Source organism: Sminthopsis crassicaudata, chromosome 3, assembly GCF_048593235.1.
Source record: "Sminthopsis crassicaudata isolate SCR6 chromosome 3, ASM4859323v1, whole genome shotgun sequence".
NCBI classification, from domain to species: domain Eukaryota; kingdom Metazoa; phylum Chordata; class Mammalia; order Dasyuromorphia; family Dasyuridae; genus Sminthopsis; species Sminthopsis crassicaudata.
Genome location: NC_133619.1, coordinates 256,796,824 through 256,820,523, shown reverse-complemented (window position 1 = coordinate 256,820,523; position 23,700 = coordinate 256,796,824). Strand labels below are relative to the sequence as shown.

Below are 23,700 nucleotides of genomic sequence, written 5' to 3'. Positions count from 1 at the left end.
GGAGATCAAGGAAGGCTTTGTTTAGGAGAAGGCATTTAAATTTAAATTAAAAGCATGAGAAGGGAATGCAAATAAGAAAAAGAGAATATTCCTGGGATAAGGAAGAAAATAAACAAAAGGCATAGAGATGGAAACTGAAGGGCACATTTACCGGTGAGAATAAGGGTAGAAGTTTAGTTTGGCTAGAATGTAGAGTATATTTCATCAAAGGCAGTACTGTCAATCAGTCAGCAAATATTTATTTCTACTTCTTTGCCAGGTGCTGTGCTAGGCTGGCAGAATTTTGGAAAAAGTAGGGTGGTGCCAGATTGTGAAGGGTCTTAAATATCAGGCAGAAGAGTTTAAGTTTGATATGGTAGGTTGCTATGAACTGCTGAAGATTTTTGAGCAGAGGAATGACATGATCTGATTTATACATTTTGAAAAACTGTATCTTAGAAACCATATGAAGAAATAAATTATAAGGATGAAAGTAGTAGAAGAAAGAATTTGTAAAAGATTATTCCAATAATCCAATGATTACCTAATGGTAATTAGGGTCTGTACTACTAGTATAGTAATAATAGAGAGAACAATGACTTTGAGAGATTTGAGGGGGTGGTAGAGGTTTTGAACATGGAAAATCATGTGAACAATGTTGCAATGGTGAAGAAAAGTGAGGAATAGCTTTCAAGGAAAATACAAAAAGATCATTTTTGAATATAATAAGTTTAAGGTATTAGTTGGAACATTTGGATGTGAATATCTAATTGGTGTTTAAAGGTGGGAACTTGGACCTCAGAAGATATGTCAGTATTTGAATTCATGATTTGGGGAAGTCATCTGCAAGAGAGGTGGTAGTGGAGTTACATGCATTGAACAAACTCTAGTAAAATGAATAAGCTTAGTTAATATTATGACCTTGACCCTGCAATCTTTTTTCTTTCCTTTATGTAATTTTTTTTTTTATTGTGAAGTTAGTAAGACTAGATGGACTAAGCTTGTCAATTGTGCCAGTTGATGCAATAATTTTAAAATAATTTAAAACATAATTTTTGTAAACTTACTATAATTTACCATAATATCTACCTGCAAAAATGTATTTTATATAGAAATATTTACAAACCTATATTTTATTTTGAAATAAACAGTTTTCTCCTTTATCTCTACATTTCATTATATGAAAAAGAAAGAAGCTTGCATAGGAAATGAATTTAGGTACAGTTTATTTTTTTAAAGAAGAATACAAATATATATTGGTATATACATTTTTATACACACACATATATTTAATGTAACAAGGTAGTAATAAAATTGGCTAATTTAGTTTTGCTCCTTTCTAAACATTTTTGTTTTCTTCTTTGCATTAAAAAAGTTTTTCTGCATTTCTTTCAGTAAGTACTAACCTATTATCTCCCATTCATGCAGTAGAAACCTTCCCTTGTAACAGATATGTAAAGTCTGGCAAACCAAATCAACACATTGACCCTATCTGAAAATATGTATTTCAGTTTGCATCTTTAATATGCTACCTTTTTCTCAAGAGTTGGAAAGTATATTTCATCTTCATTCTTTTAAGGTTAATATTGTTTAATGTTTTGTTTAGAATTCTAAATCTTTCATAGTTTTCTTCATATTTTTATCTTTGTGTGAATTGTTCTTCTGATTCTACTAATTTCATCCTTAATTTGTATAAGTCTTTCCATGCTTTTCTTAATTTATCTTAATTTTAGTTTCTTAATATACAGCAAAATTCCAACACACTTATATATCATGCATTGTTCATCCATTTCATACTTGATGGGCACCTATTTTGTTTTTAATTCTTTGCTCCTATAAAAAGAGTTGCTATAAATATTTTCAACCTTTCCCACTGTCCTTGATTGTTTTGGGATTTATGCCTAATGATAGTATCACTGGGTCAAAGGGTATTTTCGTTTTAGTGACTTCTGAAGTATATTTCCAAGTTGTTTTCCAGAATGGTTGAATCAGTTCTTACCTCTGTTGTATATTAGCATTTCCCTTCTTCCACAGCTTTTTTTGGAAATTGCTATTTTCCTCTTTTGCCATTTTGCTACTTTCAAAGTAAAACCACAGGATAGTTTTAATTTACAATTCTCCAGTGATTTGAAATATTTTTTCATATGGTTGTTAATAGTTTGCTTTTCTTTGAGAATTGTTTATTTATATTGTTTGACCATTTATTAACCTGGAATAACTTTTATTCTTATATATTTTTGATGTGGGCAGTAGCCCTTTTAAGATTCCTTTATGATCTCCAACCCCATGGCTGACCTTTAATTTACAAGACCTGGTCAAAAGCACCCTTCTGAATTCCAAAGGGAGAGATCCGGCTCCCAGCCCCCATGGGATCTGAGCTAACTTGGGCTGTCCCAGCCCCCATTCTAATGATCTGCTCAGGTTTCCCAACCCCTATCTGGTGGGTTCTGGCCCTTGCTGAGGAAGCAACCTGGAACTCCACCCACGGGCCCCTGTAACCAAATAAAAGAGCCAAGCTGGAATCATCTCTGGGCAGAGGGTCAAAACATGCTAGCAACATGCTTTGCATCACAGATTCTCTGTCCACCAGACCTCTGATGTATTTCTTTCTCTATCTAATACCTTTTACTAACCAGACTTTAGTCTTGCTTCTAAACCCTACAATAAGTCTTTTTTTTATCAATCTAGGTTTTCGGGCCTGTAAATTCCTTTACAGAGGACTCTGTGCTGCCACTAGAACTCATTTAACTCTGTATCCTTGCATCAAATCCAAAGGGGTTGCAGGGGAGCTCCATTTGACTTCCTGTATCCCGAACCTGCCACTAGACCTCAATTAAACCTAATTTCATTTAGTTACCCCTTATCTAGACCTCATCATTTTTATTTTTTCTAAATTTTGGATATGAGACCTTTATTAAAGAAATTTGCTGCAAAGTCTTCCCCTCTCCCAATTATCTTCCTTCTAATTATATTTCTTGTGTTCAAACGTTTTGAAATTTTATGTAATTGAAACTGCTTTTTTTTTTTTTTTTTTTTTTTTTTTTTTTTAATGATTACTCTTATCCCTTGTTTACGTAGGACTCCTCTTCCTAGCCAGTCTTGTGAAAGATACTTAAAGGCAGCTAGGCACTACAGTGAAAACCGAGGCCCTGAAGGTAGGAAGGCCTGAATTCAAATTTAGCTTCAAGCACTTTCTAACTGTGTGAGCCTGAGTAAGTCTCTTAATCTGTTTGCTTCAGTTTCCTCAACTAAAAATGGGGATAGTTAGCATCTACCTTATGGAGTTATAGTGAGGATCAGATAATAATTGTAAAGCACCTTAGACTGTAAGTTCTATATAAATGTTGACTTATCATGAATTTTTTCTCTTCTAATTTTTTATGATATTATTTTTTACATTTAGGTCATGTATCTATTTGGAGTTTATTGTGGGATATGATGTTAGATGTTGATCTAAATCTACTTTTGTCAGATTGCTTTCCAATTTTTTCCAGCATTTTTTTGTCAAATAAGGAGTTCAAAAAATTGTTTCCTTGGATTTATTAATCACAGTGCTATTATGTTAGATTATTTCTGGCTTTTTAAAAAAAATCTAATCTGTTCCATTAACTTTTCTAATTTTTAACAATTACAATTACAATTAAATTACAATTACAATTTACAATTAAAATTTTTTAACAAAATTTTAACAGTTTTGATGATTATTACTATGTCATATAGCCTGATATCTGAAGCTTCTAATTCTCCTTCATTCTTGCCTTTATTCATATTTCCCTGGAAATTCTTGACCTTTTTGTTCCTTCAGATGAATTATATTGTTATTTTGTCTAGCTTTATAAATTAACCCTTTTGGTAGTTTGATTAACATAGTACTATATATATTATATATAAAATATATATAAGCACCATTAAAATTATGTTGGCATAGTCCAATCAGGAAGAATTAATATTTTTCTAGTTACTAAAGTTATCCTTTATGTCTTTTGTTCTGAGGCCATATTGGTAGGTAGAAATACAGATAACTTATATGTTGGTATACCTTGGAGATATTGTGAGTTCAGCTCAAGACCACAGCAGTAAAGTCACATAAGTTTTTTGGTGCATATTATGTTTATATTATAGAGTAGTCTATTAAGCGTGTAATATAGTACTATGTCTTTAAAAAAATTATATATACCTTAATTAAAAGATACTTTATTGCTAAAAAAGCTAACCATCTTCTGAGCCTTCAGTGAATTGAAATTTTTTTTGATGTTGGAGAATCTTAAGTCAATATTGATGGCTGCTGTTCATCAGAAAGGTGGTTATTGAAGACGATGATTGTGGCTATTCCTTAAAATTAGTTAACAATATTTGCTGCATCAGGTGACTTTTCTTTTTGTTTGAATACTTAAAAGCCATTGTAGCATTATTAAATGGCCTAATGTCAATATAATTGTGTCTCAGGGAGTAGAGAATGAGGAGGGGAGACTGGGGAATACCAATTGGTGGGGCATGAGAATACACAAATTTATCAGATAAATTTGCCATCTTATATGGGTGTTGTCTATCACATTCCAAAATAATTATAATAGTAACATCAAAGAACACTGTTCACAGATCAGTGTAATAGATATAATAATAATAATAATAATAATAATAATAATAATAATAATTTGAAATATTGTGAGAATTACCAAAAAGTGACACAGAGACACAATGTAACCACTTGCTCTTGGAAAAATGGTGCCCATCGACTTGCTAGCATAGGGTTACCAATTTAATTTGTGAAAAAGGCAGTATCTGTGATGCACAATAAAATTAAGCTCAATAAAATGAATTGTGCCTGTATTCTTTAGTTAAGATAGATTTTCTTTTTTGTCTCTGCTGGATTTTGTTATTAATATACATAAATGCTTGTTTCCTTCTTTCCCTTCCCCAATTATTTTATACTTTTTTATTCTGGTTTAAGGGCAGTGGGGATATAAAGGAATTCACATCTATTATGGTACTTACTCAGTGCATGGTATTGTTCTAGGATTTTACAAATATCATTTAATTTGATCCTCACAAAACTCTGAGAAGTAGGTGCTGTTATCATCCCTTTTATAAATGAGGATACTGAGGCAAAAAGAGGTTAAGAGATTTCCAAGACCACACAGCAGTGTCTGAGATTGGACTTGAATTTAGTTCTTCTGGACTCCAGGACTAGTGTTCTGTGCACTTTGGTGCCATCTAGCTAACTATTAAAATTATTGTTTTAATTAATTTTTAATTGCATCTCTACCATGTAGGTAGCTCCTAAATTTTTATATAGTTATATCATCCCTTCTCTATGTTTTATTTTTAGAATGTAAGCTCCTTATGGATAGGGACAGTATTATTTTATTTATATCCCTAGTACTTAGCACATTGTGTAGCTCATAGTAAGTTCTTAATAAAATTTTTCTTCTTTCTTTTCCTCTCCTTCCTCTCTTCCCCCTCCCTTCCTTCCTCCCTCCCTTCCTCTTCCTTTTCCTCTCTTCCTCCCCTTCTCTTTCCCCCTCTCCTCTTTCTCTCTTTTCTCTCTGTCTTCCTCTTTCTATCTAGACCAGATCATATTTCTAGTTTATAGCTAATGAGATGCATAAACACACATGTTATGAGGAAATATGGTAAAGGATGGAGTGACTCAAACCTTATTTGTTAAACGATAGTTTTTGCAAATCAACTGGTTCTTTTATCTGTAACAAATTCATTTTAAGCGATGGATTTCTTCATTTACATTTCACTTCTTAAAATGCAGAGATATAGAACTTGGGTAAGTTAGACATCTTTTAATGGCTTTAATTTATAATACTTTGTTGTCTCTAAAATTATCTGAGGCTTTCCTCTCTACCATCTTTCAAGTGAGTATAACTTTCCAACTTATAGAGGTAAACTGGGAATACTCAAGAGGTTTGGCATTGAGGGTGATTTTGATTATGATGTAATTATATGTCTGCATTTCAAAGCATTGTGCTAGTTACTCAATTCCTCTGTTAATATTTCATTGTTTTAGTTAACTGGATTTTAATCTGAAGCCATGAAGGGCCCAGTGACTCCTTTCAGGTATTACAGTGAGTCAGTGACAGTTGGAATTAGAATCTTAAGGACTTTGCCTATTAGCTTTGGTTTACAGTATGCTTCAGGCCTAGATTGTAAATAAGGAGATGACTGAGAAAGGAGACAGTTAATTGAAACATCTAATCAATAGTTACACTTTGTTTACCTCAGCATACTCTTAAAGCAGAATTCATGAGGTTGCTGTCTTAATGTTTTAACTGACTGCAATAATTGCTGCAAAATTAAAGTTGCATAAACTATAGTTTAGAGAAAAAGGCAATTTCTAGTATTTTCCAGATCTTATTATATTTGCTTCAATAACTGAAAGAGTAGAAAAAAATCTTTGTAATTCATTGATTCACTAGGCTTTCCAGATAAAGGTCTTTTATTCACTAGTTTTTAAATCACCAAATAGAACAAAGTTATTGCATTTCCTATTTTTTCTGTCTAGTTGTCTCAGATTTGAGTAAATATAGTCAATTTTAAAACATTTCCTTTGCCATCATGATGAGGTTCGGGGTTGTATCCCCAAATGATGAGGTTTGGCTCAGGGCAGGGAGTTGTGGGAACCCCTTTGGTTGGCCAGAGATCCTTCATAAAGGAATTTATGAACTCAAAAAGCTAGACTGGCAAAAAAAAAAAAAAAAGTTTATTATTGGCATTGGGAAGTCAGCTTTTGCTATGCATGAATAGAAAGATTGAATTCCTTGATGGCAAGGTCTGACAGAGGGATATACAGTTTTTAAGCAGAGAGGTGAATAAGGTATTGTAAGGGAAATATAGTTGAGAAAGAGATAAAGAGGGAGTAATGATGTCTTTCAGTGGGCAGAGGGTCCCTCGAAGGTAGCTATAACAAGGGAAGTCTCTTGGCCTGTCATGATTCCTGCTTTGAGATCCTCTACTGCCCAAACTTTGAGCTCAGCTACCCCCTTTTATAATTGAAAACTTGGCTAGAAGATGGGGGCAGCTCTTGGTGGGGGGCTAGGAGCAGTTTAAGCTGGAATCAGAATAGAAAATCTTGAAATTGAATGAGTGTCTCTGGGCTAATCTCTAACTAAATAGAGTTAGATAGAAATTTTCAGCTTGGGCTAAGTAGGAGTAGTCCAGGACTCAACCAGTCCCACCCAGATAACAGAATGAAACCACTTTATCTTGAATCCCTGGGGCAGGTCTCTCAGGGAAGATTAGCAGTCCCCCTCAAAGTCAGAGAGAGAGAAAGAGAAAGAGTTTCCATGCTCCCCCTTGTCATCAATTTCTTACATAGTAATACCTGATTTTAAAAATCCTTTAAGTCAAAATCTCCTTCTTAATTAAAGTTTCATATGTTTATTTTGTTTTGTTTAATATGTTATTTTTCTATAGAATTTTTAAATTTTCTTTTGCATTTCTGACCTTTCTGTAAGCTTAGCTTGACTTTTATGAATTTAGTTGGGATACCATTATTTTTGTTTTATGAACTGATAATCTCAAGCTTCACTAAAGAAGAATTCTGAATGAAGTTGGCCTAGCACAGATATTATCCAAATGACTTTTCCATTTTCAAGAAAGTAATCTGATCTTTTAGAAGATATTCCTAGGCCATGAACTCTGAGGGAAGCCCTAGTGTAACTGTAGTCTTCATGATAATTATCAGAGTAATTAATGCCTCTTTTGAAGAAGTTACTAATATACTTTTCTACAACTTCAGCAGAGTCAAAAGAAGTAGTCAATGTGAATTTTTACAACCATGCCTACTATATGCCTCATAGTTATTATGCTAAATATAATCTCATTTGATAAAATTACTTTCAAAGTACCTCTATGTACTTACATTGTCTTGTATACAAAGATGAACTATTGATTTAAAAAAAACAAAACAGCTTTTGTATAGCCTGGTATAGTTGATATTATCTTTTGATCCCAACAACTCTGTGAGGTAAGCAAGGATAAATACCTTCTTTCAAGTCACATGTATAGTATATGATGGAGCCAAGACTAAAAACCAAGTTTTCTGATTCTTAATTCGTTGTTCTTTCCACTGCATGCAAATATAAGGAAAAATTCAAGTGATTCCGAGGTTTTGAGCTTATAAAGTTAAAAAAACAAAAAAGGATAGTAAATATATCATTTCCCTCTATCATGTGCCTCAACTTAAACATTTTCACTAAAATTGTCAACAATCTTTTAATTGCCAATCTGATGTTGAATTCTCAGTTTTGACTTAACTGTGTTTGATACTGTTGATCATTCTCCTTGGATACTTTCTTCTTCTGGGTTTTTGTGATACTGCTTTTCATTTCTACCTCTTAGAACCTTTCACTGAATGAATGAAAGAAAAGCATTTATTAAACTTTTAATATCTCCAGACACTATGCTAAATTATGGGAATACAAAGATTTAAAAAGAGACAAAGCTTTCTAGGAATTTACATCCTAATAGAAGTTGTTAGCACATAGAAGACATAGGTCTGCAGGAAAAGGATGTTATTGAAAGTGGAAAGTTGGGGGAAGAGGGAGTAGGAAGGTAAAAGGTAAGATGACCAGGATGGCTGCCTGGATGGGCTATAAAGCTGAAGCATCATCTGATATTTAGGATCAGCCAGTAGAAATGGTGGGCTAAGTATTAGTTTATACACATTTAAGCACACAGGGCCTTAGGTTGGGAGTTCCAAAGAAAAGTAGAATAACTTCCCTTGAAAGGGAAGATGGGTTCAGGAACACTTGGGGATGGAGATTAAGATTTCAGGTTAGGAGTTAAGAACTGGTTTAGTTGGGGAGAAGTAGATGAATGGCAGCAAGTAGAGATGGTTTTATGGCTAGGAGGATAACTGGTGGAGGTATAAAGTTCAATCCTGGACTGATTTGTATCTTTATTTCCTCTAAACTGCTATAACTGCCATTTCTTATCTAGCTTATACTTATTCTATGTATGTTTATATGTCACAAGTTGCCTCTTTGAAATTATGTAAATTCCTTAAAAACAAGGATTTTTCTCATGTTTTGTCTTTATTCCTAATACCTAGCACAATGTGAGGCACAGAACAGGTTCTTAAATCACAAATTCTTGTGATTGATTTAGGAACAGGATATTTTAAGAAATTTTAAAATTTTTGGACAGAAAATAGAATCTTGAAATGAATTTGGGGCTTGAGTTAAAAAGGCATAGAAATGATTGTTCAAACTCTGGGAAATAATCAGGTTTTTGAGAGAGAGAGAACTAGAAGGCTCTTAACTATTATTAGGGAATGAGAAGAAAGAATCCTATTAGGAGGAAAAAGAGAAGCATTAAACTGTGATAGCAAAGGGAGTTTTAAAGGAGTCAAATAACATAGAGAGGTCACTTTGTGTAATAGATATGTTCTTGAAACATAGTATTTATACAGTCTTATGAATTATCATTTTTGAAAAACATTAATCCAGCTAATTCTTTAAAGGAAACTAATTGTCTTCCTTTTACCTTTTGCTGTCCCCTTAACAGTTGGAACAGTTTCTGTAGACTCTCAAGAAATACTTGTTAATTGTTATTGGTTTCTAAGATGTTCTTTTGTTTGAACTAGATTAAAAAAAATTTTTTTTTTTTTTTTTGGTACTTTGCAGAGAGTTAACTTCTGTGAACATAAAAACTGTGTATAATAATTATAATTTAATCTAGTTAAAGTTTTGTAATTTAGAGCTAATAAGTTATTTAAAACAGCTATTGGTACAGATGTGAGTTGAGGTCCCTTTAAGATTCCTTTCTGATTCCCAACCCCACCATGGCTAAAGAAGCTAGCACCTTTGATTCATAAATCCTAGTCAAAAGCACCCTTTTGAATTCCAATGATATCTGGGTTTTCCCACCCTCACCCGGATCTGAGCTAACTTTGGGTGTCCCAGTCCTCACTCTAATATGTTCAGGTTTCCCCAACCCCCACAACTATAACTTTTATAAAAAAGGGAATCCTGGAGCCCATTCTTTGCAGTAGCCCCAAACATGGTATTCTTCCGGTTCCTGTCCGCTGGAGCCAGCTCTGGCCCTGACGTCTTTATACCTTTACCCTTACTTCCAAACCCCTATGATACCCCCCCTTTTTTTTTAAAATCAGTTTAGGCTTTCAGGCCTGCAAATTCCTTTGTAGGGGACTCTGTGCCATCACTAGACTGCATTTAACTATGTATCCTTGCTCCGAACCAAAAGGGGTTACCCCTTACCTAATTCTCATCAGTACTATGTACAAAGAACCCTTTTCAGAGTCAAGATAACTGATGTCCATTTAAATTCTGACTTTTCCATATATACACATGGACTTTATAATACTAGTCAAGATTCTTAATTCTTTGGCCCAGATTTTAGGTTGCAAAGCAGTGATATAATTTACCTCACTGATGAAATCATAGATCTAGTATCGCCCCCTCCATTCCGCTCCAAAAAAAAAAGTAGGGGAAAGAGCTCATTATTCTGAGATCCCTTCTCTCCACCCCCTTTTAACTTACTCTTCATCTCTATTTCTTTTCTTTCTCACCCTTACAACATTTGATTTTTATGTATTGTAGCTAATATTTTTTTCAGTGTTTTCATTTATCTCCACCTTCCCATTAAAAATTGAATTTTCTTTGGTACTAGAAGGGGTGATGGATAAACATGTTTTCAAGATTGGTTTTGAAACCTCATAAAATTAGGGGAAAATGAGTCAGTGTAATTTTACTATGAGGAGATTGTAAGATTACCATGAGATTGATTTGTAAGAGGAAGAATTCATGCTAATTAGAAATATTTAGCTAGTAGATTAGTGCATGGTTTTTGCTATTGTTAGTCATCTGAATTTAATGAAGTGAGAAGTGTCCCTTGTGTGTAATTAATATATATTTGGTGTTCTATATATAAGAGAAATAAAAGATAAGACCCCATTATCTTGGAACTTATAATATAAAAAACTACTATTAATTATTTTTATTATTATAATTAGGATTACCAAACACCATTAGAGGGGAAAGGGGAAATTTAGCAACTTCCTAGAAAAATGCTATATGAGACTTGATTTATGAAAGTACTTTATTTTAAACTGCTGAAATTAAAGTTCATAATCTCATATAAACTTACCCTCAAACTATTCTATTTCTCACTAGGAAAATTGAGACCCAAAAAACATTTTGGTGTTTTGTCCAAATACAAACACTTAAGAATGGTAGATAAGGAAATATAATTTTGCAGGTATTATCATCCTCATTTTAGCAGATGAGGAAACCAAGGTAAAAAGAGGTAGAGTGACTTTAAAAATATGACCTAATATTCATTAATTTGCTGATAATTTCATCCTCTTTCAGTCCCAAATTCAACCTAATTATTCCTCCATAGTGAATTCTAGCTTGCAGCATGCAAGCATGACTTGGTCCCTTGCTCATCTTTATTCAGACTATTTTCTCCTCATCTTCCCAATATTTTTCTCACTCTTCTTTTCCAATACTTTAAAACTGAGTTTGAAATACATTTCCCCCCCAAGAAGCTTTAGCTAAATTTCCTCTTTCCCCTCTTGTAGTGTTTGAATGACAAAAATTGATTGTATTCCTCAAAATGTTATGAAGAAAATTTATAAATTTTATAAATCCCAGAGAGGTCTAGAAAGGAAGATACAATCTATCTGTACATGTGGAGGTGACACTTAAAGCTAGTATTCAACCCTAGTTTCTCTCCTGAGTTCCAGCCCCATATTACCAGCTTCCTATCAGATGTTACTTGCTAGGCATCTCATAATCATCTCAAACTTACCCAGACCAAAACAGAACTTACTCTTATTCTAAATCTTACCCTTTCATTTCTTCCTTTCATTTCCAAATCTGTCTCTTTGAATAACTTCCCCTTTTCTATTAATTGGGTGCCATTATCTAATCACCTAGGATTGCAACCTAAGTGTCACATACATATCCAATTCATTTTCCAAGTCTATTCTTTAACATTTCTCACTTCTGCCCCCTGCTCTATACTCACATGCCATAACTCTAACTTAAAACCTCATCATCTCTTGTCACTATTATAATAGTCTCCTAATTGGTCTTTCTGACTCAAGTCTCTCCTGTTCAGTCCATCTTCAACATAGTTGCCAGAATATTATTCTTAAATAATAGATCTTTCCATGTTGCTCCTCTGTGCAACAGTGACTCATTGATGCCTTTATTGAAGATATAATTAGCATTAGGTCCATTTTATATTGAAGATATTTTATATTGAAGATATAATTAGCATTAGGTCCATTGCATTCTGACTCTGGCTTTTGATTCTAGTTCCAAAGTGGCAGTTGTGGGCTGGAGTTAGGAAGACATCTCTTAAATTCAAATTTGCCCTCAAATCTGTACTAGTTGTGTGACTTGGGGCAATTTACTTAACGTTGTTTGCCTCAGTTCCTTATCTATAAAATGAGTTGAAGAAAAAAACTGCAAACCACTCCAGTATCTCTGCCGTTAAAACCCCAAATGGGATCATGAAGAGTCAGACTTGATAGAAACAACTGAATAACAACAACCATCACAAAATTTCCAGACAGTTATGCCCACCTACTAGAATATTTAGTCAAACTACAGACTATGCTTTTTATCTGAGATATACTGTCTTTTAAAATTTCTAGCTTTTTTGAAGTTTCTGCTTAAATGCCACTTTAAAAGAGGCTTTTTAAATTTCCCCCTCCAAAATGATTAATATGTCCCTAAATTACATTGTATTTACTTTGTAGATATTTTAAAATGGTAAATATTCTTATCATAAAGTAAAGTTTTCTAGAAGTAAACTGCACAGTGTAAAGAGGGGTGGCTTCAGAGTCAAGAAGGCTTAGAACAAATAGTGAGTGGCCTTATGACTGTTAGCAATTATTAATATCTCAGTGGAACCATCTGTTAAATTGTTAAGCAGTTAGTGATCTGCATTGGTAAGAATTTCTCCATCAGAAATTCCAAACTCTTCTCAAACTAGACTGGATCACAGCTTAGGTATGCTTCAGTGTATATTCTTTTTGATGAATCACTCTGAGAAATAGATATTAGTAAAGTGAAAAATAATAATTTAAATGAGAATTTTATCTTTTAAACAAAAGATGAATTATAATAACCTCTTTCCAAGAGGATCAGTGAATGAAGGAAGAGAGTAAGCAGTAATAATTTCTTCTAGAAAGTATTCAAAGTAGCGAAAAGTAGGACAAGGATCATTACCATGAAATATTTTTTTGGGAAATAAAGAAAATTTTGCTTGAGATTTTTTTGGATAATATTATATAGAATTACATATTATGGGAACTATTTTTGATACACATTTAAGCTGAAGTTCACAGGTCATAAAATTCTTAAAAGATAGGTATTCTAACTTGAAGCTTTCCCCATTATTTCTATATAAGAGAAACAAAACATCCTCTGGTATACTTTCTGTCTCATTTGCATACTTACAATTCACAGAAATAATTTATTTCCCCAAGAAAGTATTTTATAGGCAAAATATTATTTGCACCACCACAGACTTGTTGCCTATGCTGTGCCAGGTTCCTTTAACTTGTTTTCCTGAATGCATTTGCTGTCTTCATGTTTGAGAACAGTCTTTTATTTTGTTTAAGCCAAGCTTCAGGATCCAGTCCAGAGATTGTAATTTCTTTGAGGAAGCTTTCATTGAATAAGCAAAGGAATGTTGGGGAAAACTGTTGATTTTTATATTTTCACTATAGTGAGGATGTTAATCATGAAACATTTTTGAAAGATATTTTAAGGAAGGAATTAAACCTGATCTTTGATATGCATACACAAAAATGTGTGCTTGACTCTATAAATATTTGACTGCTATTCAACTATATATTTTTTAGTTATGTGGAAACTGGAGCCTAAGTTCCTCCACACTGATGACATACCTACCTTTTCTATAGTCAGCTTTTCTTTCCCTTTGTAAGATAACTTTCTGTAATAGCAGCAAGTACTTTTGAAAGTCCTAGATAGCACTAGATAAACATTGATCACAGTTGTGTTTGTGATATATCTACTATATAATTGGAATTATATTTTATGAAAAACCCATATTAATTTATACTTTTCAGTTTACTCGATACATTAGCATTTAAAAAAAACACCTTCAAAATTAGTCATGTCCAAGACTTATTTTATTAATATATGCATACTGTCACAGTCATTCAAAATACATTTGTACTTTTTATTTTTATTTTTACTTTCAGGCCTCTAAGGTTGGAAAACGTAAGAAGTGTTACTGTTGACCATACTAAATTTTGTGCCTTGGTAAGTAATGGGAATTTCCTATGTTTTAAGATTATTTTCCTCCTTGAATTCCTTCCCCCAGATCTTTCATATAATAGGTGCTCAATAAATATTTGATTTTTTAAAAAAAGAGATAGAAGTTTGGGTTAATTTTTAAAATACTGTACTGGCACAGTTAACTCATTTAGTTAAAATGCAAACTGGATGAAAACTTAAATAATTTGATTTTTCTGCATATACTTTACTCATATGAGATAGAGACAAATAACTTATCAAGCTGTTACTAGAGAAACAAACAACTTCTGGGGTATCTAAAATGGGCAGCACAGATTTGATTTTGTTACTATATCTTCTACATCTATAGTATTTAAAATGATTATTGATGTTTATATTGTTGACAGACATTAAAGAATGTCTAGCACTAAGGTGAGTTATCAAAGAAAATTATGTTCAGCAGTACTTAGTGATAAGTATGTTATGATGTTATTATTTGAAAGTGAATTCTTTCAATATGGCTTGTATGAATGTGTATGCATGCATTTTATATATACATATATATATATATATAATACATCTGATAATTCTTTTTTTGGGGGGGCTGAGGAAATTGGGGTTAAGTGACTTGTTCAGGGTCCCACAACTAGGAAGTGTTAAGTGTCCGAGGCCAGATTTGAACTCAGGTCTTCTTGACTTGAGGTCTGGTGCTCTATCCACTGTACCACCTAGCTACCCCGATAATTACTTCTTAACCAGAATATTAATATTAACTTGTCCTTCCTATTTTCTCTGTCATTCTAAATAGGATTACTATATTTTTATGTATTTGTATTAGATAGTTTTGTGTCATTGGACAAATCAGTTATTCTGTGCACTTCAATTTTATCATTTGTCATATGAGAGGATTTGATTTCATGGACTCTGAGGTCCCTTCTAGCTCTAAATATATATATCTAATATATATTTAATATACCTAAAATATATATAAATAAACATATATATCTAATTATATGGTCCTGTATTTTGACTTTGAAAGAACCCAGCCTGAGTTACTTAAACCTTCATGATAATATTAGTTGATTTCATCAGTGTTTGAACTATCTTTAAGGAGAGTAATACCAGGTTAAAAGGAAAACAAACTTCCTTATTCTGAATGATTAAAAGTGGGAATAGGGTGGTCAGGATGGAGGAGAGAAAACAAAAAGAACTAGAATCTAAAGGAGTGCCTTAGATTATCTCTTAGACAATTGGGGAAGAACTAAACAAATTATATTATCATGGAATATTATTTCATCATGAAAAATGACAAAACAGATGATACTGGAGGATATCGTGTAGCATGAAATAATGCAGAGTGAAATAAAACAATGTATACATAAGCATGTTACCCTTCTTCTGACAGAGAGGTAATGAATACAGGGTACAAAAGATGTATATTTTTTGGAACTATGACATGTAGATTAATTTGTTACATGAGTTTTTTCTTTCTCTTGATTCATTGAAACCAACAGAATATAGAAGAAAAAAGCATTAGCAATAATTATGATTCTCTTTTCCCCCCCAAAAAAGGAGAGTCGTTGAAACATATTTTTTAAATGCATGGAAAAGGATAGAAGGGGGAAATGGAACCAAAATGGTAGAGTGTTAGAAAGCATTACAGCTGAGCTTCAGTACACATACACACAAAATTTCTCCAAATGAAATCTAGAAAATGCATTAGCTGGAATCCTGATTGGGAAATCTAGAAAAAGTCACAGTGAATTATTTGTCCAATTCACTTTTTTTTTAGATTGATAAAAGAGGTTTATTATGGGGTTTGGAAGTAAAGTTAAAAGGTGTTAGATAAAGAGAGAAAAACACCAGAGCCAGAGTGGTTCCAGTGGGCAGAAATCCTTTGACATGGCTGGCATAAGGATGCCATGTTTGGGACTTTAATACAATGCAATAGACAGGGAGATCTGAAGATATTGGGGATAGGTTTAGGACAGGAGCATATCTGTAAGCTCTCCTACTCCCAGGTCTGACTGCATCTGGGTGAGAAGGGGTCCTAGACCCTTACCCATACTGAGACACTGCAATGGAGACAGTGTATATAGCTTCTCCAATAAGCTTTGAGGAAATCCAAGACTCCAGGCATAGTCAGGAATAAGCAGCTAATATTTGCTTCCTCACATCTAAGAAAAAAACTGAGACTAACTGAGTTCGTCAAGTTTTAGAGAACCCACATTCATGACCTAATGTCCCATATTTACCAAGTCATTCTCAGAACAATATACTGCTGGCTTCTGAGAGCATGATATTAATTCATAAGCTCAGTTCCATTTTTGTTTGCTTTTTGATAAATTTTAATTGATGTTTGTGTTTATGTACTGTGATCTGAACTTACAATGAAGTAGCAAGAACTACCAGGAAGTTAACAGCTCACATTCCCAATTATTAATCTGTGTCAGAATGAACTTTGTAAAGAGATTTCTAGATGCCTTGCCTTGAAGTGTTAGAGAAGTGTTCTGAGTGTGCCTTTCCCTGTTTATTAGGGGAAGGGGAAGAAAAAGAAAAAATGTTTCCAATCAAAGAAAATAAAGTAAGAAATGTATCTGTAACCTAACCAAAGATATTTGTATTTGTGTGAACTTGTGAGGAACATTGAACTCACAGGACTATGTGGAAAGTGAGTTTATTAGTCTCCTGCCTTTAGTAGAACTGGCTATAAAACAACTGTCACATGTCTGTCTTTCTAGGTGAGTGCTTTTAACAAGTTAGAATAAGATACAAGAGGTTTTAAAATTAGCCAGTATTATCAGCCACAAATTCCTTTTTCAGAAATTGGCTGACCTTTAGAAGTTCCTGTAATTTGAAAGCTTCTGTGTCCTGATATATTACCTCTTAGAATGCCTTGCATGTACTTATGTACTTATTTATGATATATTTAATTGGTTAGATAAGTAGTTATTGGTACACAATCAAATGTTGAACTGTTGAAATTCTGGGGTGCTTTCAGACGCTCACTGAACCAGGCCATCAAAATGATGGAGTCTGGCCACCAAATGATGGGATACAGAGTGATACCCCAAAAGCATATTGGTGTTACTGGCCGGTGTTACAATTTGTCTCAATTTGTAGTCATAGAGATCCAAATCAAGAAGATTTTACTATACTGTTAAGAGTGGACCAAATTCAGAAGGTTTTTGTTGTTGTTGTTGTTGTTTTTTTTAATAGGAATAAGGATTTTAGCAGTTAAAAAGGGGACTAACTAAAAAGGAGTATATTATTGACTGGCAGCTAAATTCATAGACAGTTTTAACTATAACAAGAAGTACATCATTGACTGGTGGACTAAATTCATAGAGAAGTTTAGCAGGCACCTGTAGTATGATCTTTTATGAAGGAAATATAACCCCTGAAAGCTGAAAAATCTTCAAATGAAAGTATTTATATATGTGTGTGTGTGTGTGTACATATATATATATATATATATATATATATATATACATACATATTCAGAGAGAGAGAGAGGCACAGAATAATGCCTTGGAGAATACTTACATTTAGAGATCATGAGATAAAAGAAAAACAATAATAATAATAACTAGCATTTATCCTCCTTTGAAATTTGCAAAATTTTCTCATTTGATTCTCACAATATCTCTGAGAGGTAAGTACAATTATTATTCCCATTTTATAGATGAGGAAATTGAAATAGATTGAGATTAACTGAAGTTACAGTTAATAAGTATCTGAAGCTGAATTTGAGTCTTTCTGATTCTAATTTCAGAACTCTACCCACTGGGAAGCCTCAGAAAGATTAGGTCAAAGCAGATCTGACCAAGTCAGAGAAATGCCTACAGACACCAATGCTATGAAAACTCAAAGAAGAGAGACTATTTAGAATAGATGGTGGTCACTAATATTAAATGCAGAAAAATCAAGATAGATGAGGATTTATTTTTTAAAAGGTCATTATATAGCAATTTAAGAAATTACTGGCAACTTGGAAAGAACTATTTCAGTCAAATGATGAGGTCAGAAGCCAGATTGCATAGAGTTTTGAAATGATCATTCACAATTTTGAAGAGAGCAGTTACAGTTGAGTGATAAAGTTGGAGGCTAGATAGACAAAGATTTAAAAGGAATATCTATACTCCTTATGACCATTTATGGTATGAGTGTGTGTATATTATGAATGGAGAATAACATCAAGGGCTTGAGGATGTATTTTATTAACAAAGTGAAATAAGGAACTTTTAAATGTTGTTTATTGGCTAAAATATTCCATAATGAAAAATCTTAGAAAAGATTTCAGTTGGCAACATTATTCCTAGATATAGTAATTCTTTTAATAATTATTTTAAAGAATGATTTAACATTGGTTTTATAAATTGATTTTTGTAAACTAGATTTCCTGTGATTACATAGTATTAATCTTAATAGACAATAACTTACTGGTAATCATTTAATATCATTTCTTTGACCTCCAAATAAAATTGATAACACTTTCTGTAAGAAGCTTTTCCTTATCTTTCTTGTTGTTAGTGTTCAATCCTTTCTAGAATTATCTAAATATTTTCTTGTTTGTTTTCCTACTTTTCCCAGAGTGTGGTCTGGGCAGCCTTGGGGGGTCCCTAAGAGTCTCTATTTTAATAATAATTCTAAGATGTTTTAATTTCTAATGTGGAAAATGTCAATAGGTGTAACCTACAAAATAAAAGCTATTTAAAGGATTCTCAGTAATTAAATGCATAAAAAGATTCTGAAAGCAAAAAAGTAAGTACTACTGACCTAGTAGAATATACAAATACTTACAAATAGCAGTTGAAAGCTTGTTGATTGATTGCTTAATATACTTTAATTATTTTGTTTGTCTAGTGATCATATTCTTTTTTGGTTTACTTTGGTTTTCAGGAATCTATTTCTTGGCAATAGTTTATCACTTTTTCTTTTAAAAGACCATCTATTTTCTTTTTCCGTTCTTATTAACAGTTTTATTCATTTTTGTCTCTTGTTCCATTTCTTCTAGGTATTCATGTAATCCTTATGGAAAATTCTTTTTTCCCTTGAAATTTTTGCTGAGCTACTCTCTTTATTTTTGAGGGGGGTTATATTTGAAATTTTTTTTTCTATTGTGTAGTATGTTTTCTTTGACTCATTCATCTCTTCAAGTATAGTTTCTGAATTGGGACTGACCGACTCTTGCTCAACTTTTGCGCAGAATTATTGGTTCTGCTTGGTCTCATCCTGCATCCCCTGGGATCCTGTACTGACTTCCACCTCCCAGGATTAGGTGCCCTTTCATTTTTGAAATTCAGGGTATTCAAAGCATTTTCTGGCATTAGGTATTTTACAGCCTTGGACCTGAATTTTCCCAGATTTTGTAGCTGGGCTTCTCATTTCCAGTTATACTATTGCTCCCTGTGTCCCAGGGCTGCCCAAATCCCCATCTCCATTGCTTTCTGATCACTCTGGGGCTTCCCTTGTAGGGGAAAGAGTGAAGAAATCCCTCTAGTTATTGCTGTATTTGGACACAGAACATTTGGCCAACATTGCTAGTGTACTTCTTTCCTATTACCGTTTTCTTACTGGCTCTTCTGCAGTTTTGAGGTTCAAGTCATGAGCAATTGTCATTGGATTTCTCAATCAATATTTGGTTTGGTACAAGCTAGGTTTTGCTGGAGTAAGTGTGTTGGAATGCAGTCTGCCTGAGGTTCAGGCAGGCATCTTAGCTGGAATAATGAACATATCCTTTTAGATTGAAGCAATGTATTTTTTTTTTTAATTTTTATTTTTTTATTTTATTCATTTTCCCAAATTATCCCCTCCCTCCCTCCACTCCCTCCCCCCCCCCCCCCCGCCATGGCAGGTAATCCCATACATTTTACATGTGTTACAATATAACCTAGATACAATATATGTGTGTAAATACCATTTTCTTGTTGCACATTAATTATTAGTGAAGCAATGTACTTTTGACTGTCTTGGATAAAAATGAATTATTTTAACCTTTCTATCTGAGATTTAGACCTTTGAATGATACCGAGTCTAAGTTATTTTTCCCTTTTAATTTTTTTAAACTCAATAGTACTTTTTTTCCAATTACATATAGATTTCAACATTTATTTTTAAGTTTTGGAGTTTCACATTTTTCTTTCTCCTTCCTTTTCTTCCCCTCTTTTTTTCCTCTCCCTCCCTAGCATAGTAAGCAATTTTAAAAAAATATAGGTTATACATGTACAATCATTTTAAAATATATTTCTATATAAGTCACAATGTGAAGGAAAAATCAGAACAAAGGTGAAAAAACATGAAAAAGAAAAAAATAACAACAAAGTGAAAATATTTTTCATCTGCATTAGTCTCATAGTTATTTCTCTGGATGTAGATAGCATTTTCTCTCTCAAGTATATTAGAATTGTCTTAGATCACTGGATTGCTGAGAAAAGCCAAATCTATTAAAGTTGATCACATAATCATGCTGTTGGTCACATTATCACATAAACAGTCTATGTAACTCTATTCTCCTGGTTCTATGCACTTCTCTCCTCATCAATTCATGTCAGTCTTTCCAAGTTTTTCTAAAATTAGCCTGCTCATCATTTCTTATAGCACAATAGTTAATATTCCATTACATTTATATACCATAACTTATTCAAACATTCTCCAATTGATGGACATCCCCTCAATTTCCAGTTCCTTGCCACCACAAAAAAGAGTTGCTATAAATATTTTTGCACATCCTTTTCCCTTTTTTATGTGGATCTCATTGATTTAACTTGTTTTTGTATCCTGACAATCTTTTTTTTAGGAAACTTTGCACATTGTAATATGAGTACTTCTTTTCAATTTTTGGAAATTTAACTTTTTGAAAGCATAATTGAAATAAATTTTTTATTTTAATGAGTTCAAGCCTTAGTACAATGATTTTGGCAGACATCAAGGAGCCTCTTATATGCAGCACAATTTTCTAGTGGGAAAACTCTGAAAATTAATGGTAAAAGGTGTAGTGAAGGCAAGTATAAGATAACCTTAAGAATCAAGCTTTCATTCTTTTGTTGTAAGTATTTTAAAATGGACAAATTGAAAGGAAAAATTCCACACCACTATTAGTAATTTAGGAAGCTGTATTTATTTGTATTAAACATATTTATTTTAAACATAGCTTCCTGAATTATTATATAATTTAATCCTTTCAAAATAAAAACCTATGTCAAAGACAGACAAAGACAATAGAGGCTATTTATAATTTCTATATTTGTTGATATTCAACTGGATAATTGGTTTGGAGATATTTATTTGGTTTTCCTTGGCTGTCTCTAAAGAGCAGAGATTGTTCCATTTTTGTCTTTGTGTCCTGCTTACCTAGCATAGCTCCTGTACTTACCATTTTCTAATGCCTTGGGCCCTCTTTTCCCCCTTCCTCCATCTTGTATCATACATACTCACACACATTATATAATAATAATAAAACAAAAAAGATATTCAGGATATCCTAGATACTTGGATGGTTCAGGTTCAGGTGTAGACATCATTACCTGGTTACCCAGGTTCAAAGGAACCATGAGGAGCTCTAAGTGCACTGTCTGATTCTTAACTGATGGGTCTGAAAAAACAGTTTAGGCAAGGAAGTTTTGCTCAGTTGAATCAAGTCAAGTTTGTACCTCTCTTTATTCACTTTCCTTCTCCTGTTGTGGCTCTTCCTTACACCCTCCCCACCTCCCCCCACCCCCAGACAATTGGGATTAAGTGACTTGCCCAGGGTCACAAAGCTAGGAAGTGTTAAGTGTCTGAGGTCACAATTGAACTCAGGTCCTCCTGACTTCGGAGCTGGTGCTCTATTCACTGCGCCACCTAGCTGCCCCTATGGCTCTTTTAAAAATTATTAAATGACCTATAAATGTCCCATTTTATTCCAATATTGAACCTGTCTAAACCATCAGAGGTCTAGCTTAAGTTAGACCCAACTCAGAACAACCATGTCCTTTCTCACTCTTTCCCAAACTCTTGCCCCCTTCCCTATAAATTTAACATTAAAAAATGTATCATTTAAACATGTATTTTTGGAAGATGCTCAAAAATGTCTTATAGATAGGGCTGTATGAATAAAAAGTTTAGAGAGCAATGTCCTATACATTATGATTTAGAAAAACCAGATTTATCCATTATTTTTACCCTCTAACTTCAAATTTCTGTGTCTTTGCAAATACCATGTATTGTTGTTGCATGACTGAGTTGGTTAATTTGGAATGTTACCACAGTGAACATTATGTTGTTTTAATTGAGAAATAGTCATTGATAATTTTAGATCTTCTTTGATGGTTCATTAGAAATTGCTTTTTTTTTTTTTAAAGGCTTCCCTCATCACCCCTCCTTCATGAATCTGATCCTTCATGCCTCTTCAAATTTTTCCATAACACTTTGAGTATTTCCTTTCTTCCTGTCATTTTCTATCTCATATTATACTTATTTGTATGTAACCTTATATTTCAGGCGTGAATTATTTTGTGAACTGTTTCTTTGAAATGACTCTTTATTGATGGAGAGAATGCTGTCTAAACATTTCAAGCCTATGTGAAAGATGAGGTTGACTAGAGAGCTTTGAGGTGTTTGTTCCTCTCCCTAACAGTGGCTTCTTAAAGCCTTTTTTCCTTTTCCTTTACCAGCTGTCCTTAAAGAAAATCTAGAACCTTACTTATCCTGAGGAGAAATGAAAAAAAGCTTCTCCTCTCTAAACTTCTTCCTGATTCCCTCAGTCAAGCAAGCATATAGCCTCACCATTCTCTCTACCAATAAGGAAAGCCAAGACTAAATAACAGCTCAGATGCAGAAACTTCAAATCATCTACAATCTTGTAGCTCCCAATAGGACAGTGTCTTTCATTTTTTCATCTTTGTTGCCTATGGCTTCTAATCCCAATGCTTTGCATTGTAGTAGGTACTTTTATTTGTTGAATTAGATTGAATCAGAGTTAGGTAAATAAATACTTAATTATTTCAAGTTAAAATTTTATTTCTAAAAGATGGGAAAGAAGCATTTTTAGAATACTGTATTTTAAAGTCCCAAGATTCCATTGCATTAGAATATGAAAGGAAACAAAATTCTATGAACATAACAATGCATAATAACATAGCATACATATTCTGCCTAGTATGTGAGCCTGGTTGTTTGCAACTTGCTACCTTACTATAAGCTTCTTACTGGATTAGAATGAAGATGTTAGTATAAAGCAATGTCTGTGGGGGAAGATATTTCCTAATTTATTATAAACTTCTTAACATAAATCCATTAAGAGACTCTTAAACATGTACTGGTATTTTTATAATTTGAAGCTGGTTCTGGTTGAAGAATAGTTAACATATCCACTATTCAAGCAGTTTGGTGAATTTTAGCAACAGTTGCACTTCTATATTTTACCCCCACTAGATCCTTTGTCATAATCCCTTCTCAAGGAGACTTGACCCTTGTGTCCTTCCAACAA

General features: G+C 33.1%; 1 protein-coding gene across 6 annotated transcripts in view; it reads left to right on the top strand.

Annotated features, from left to right (window-relative positions):
- The window catches only part of AGPAT3 (1-acylglycerol-3-phosphate O-acyltransferase 3), a 128,073-nt gene that overhangs the window by 42,156 nt on the left and 62,217 nt on the right, over positions 1-23,700 (top strand). For 2 of the 6 annotated variants that reach the window (XM_074300524.1, XM_074300523.1), the window contains exons 3-4: positions 3,058-3,134; positions 14,198-14,258. The exons of 1 other annotated variant lie outside the window; for it this stretch is intronic. The gene's annotated coding sequence lies outside the window, so the exon portion shown is untranslated. Of the gene's footprint in view, positions 1-3,057; positions 3,135-5,458; positions 5,759-14,197; positions 14,259-23,700 lie in introns of those variants that run through there. 3 more of the 6 variants (XM_074300521.1, XM_074300526.1, XM_074300522.1) reach the window with 2 other exon arrangements.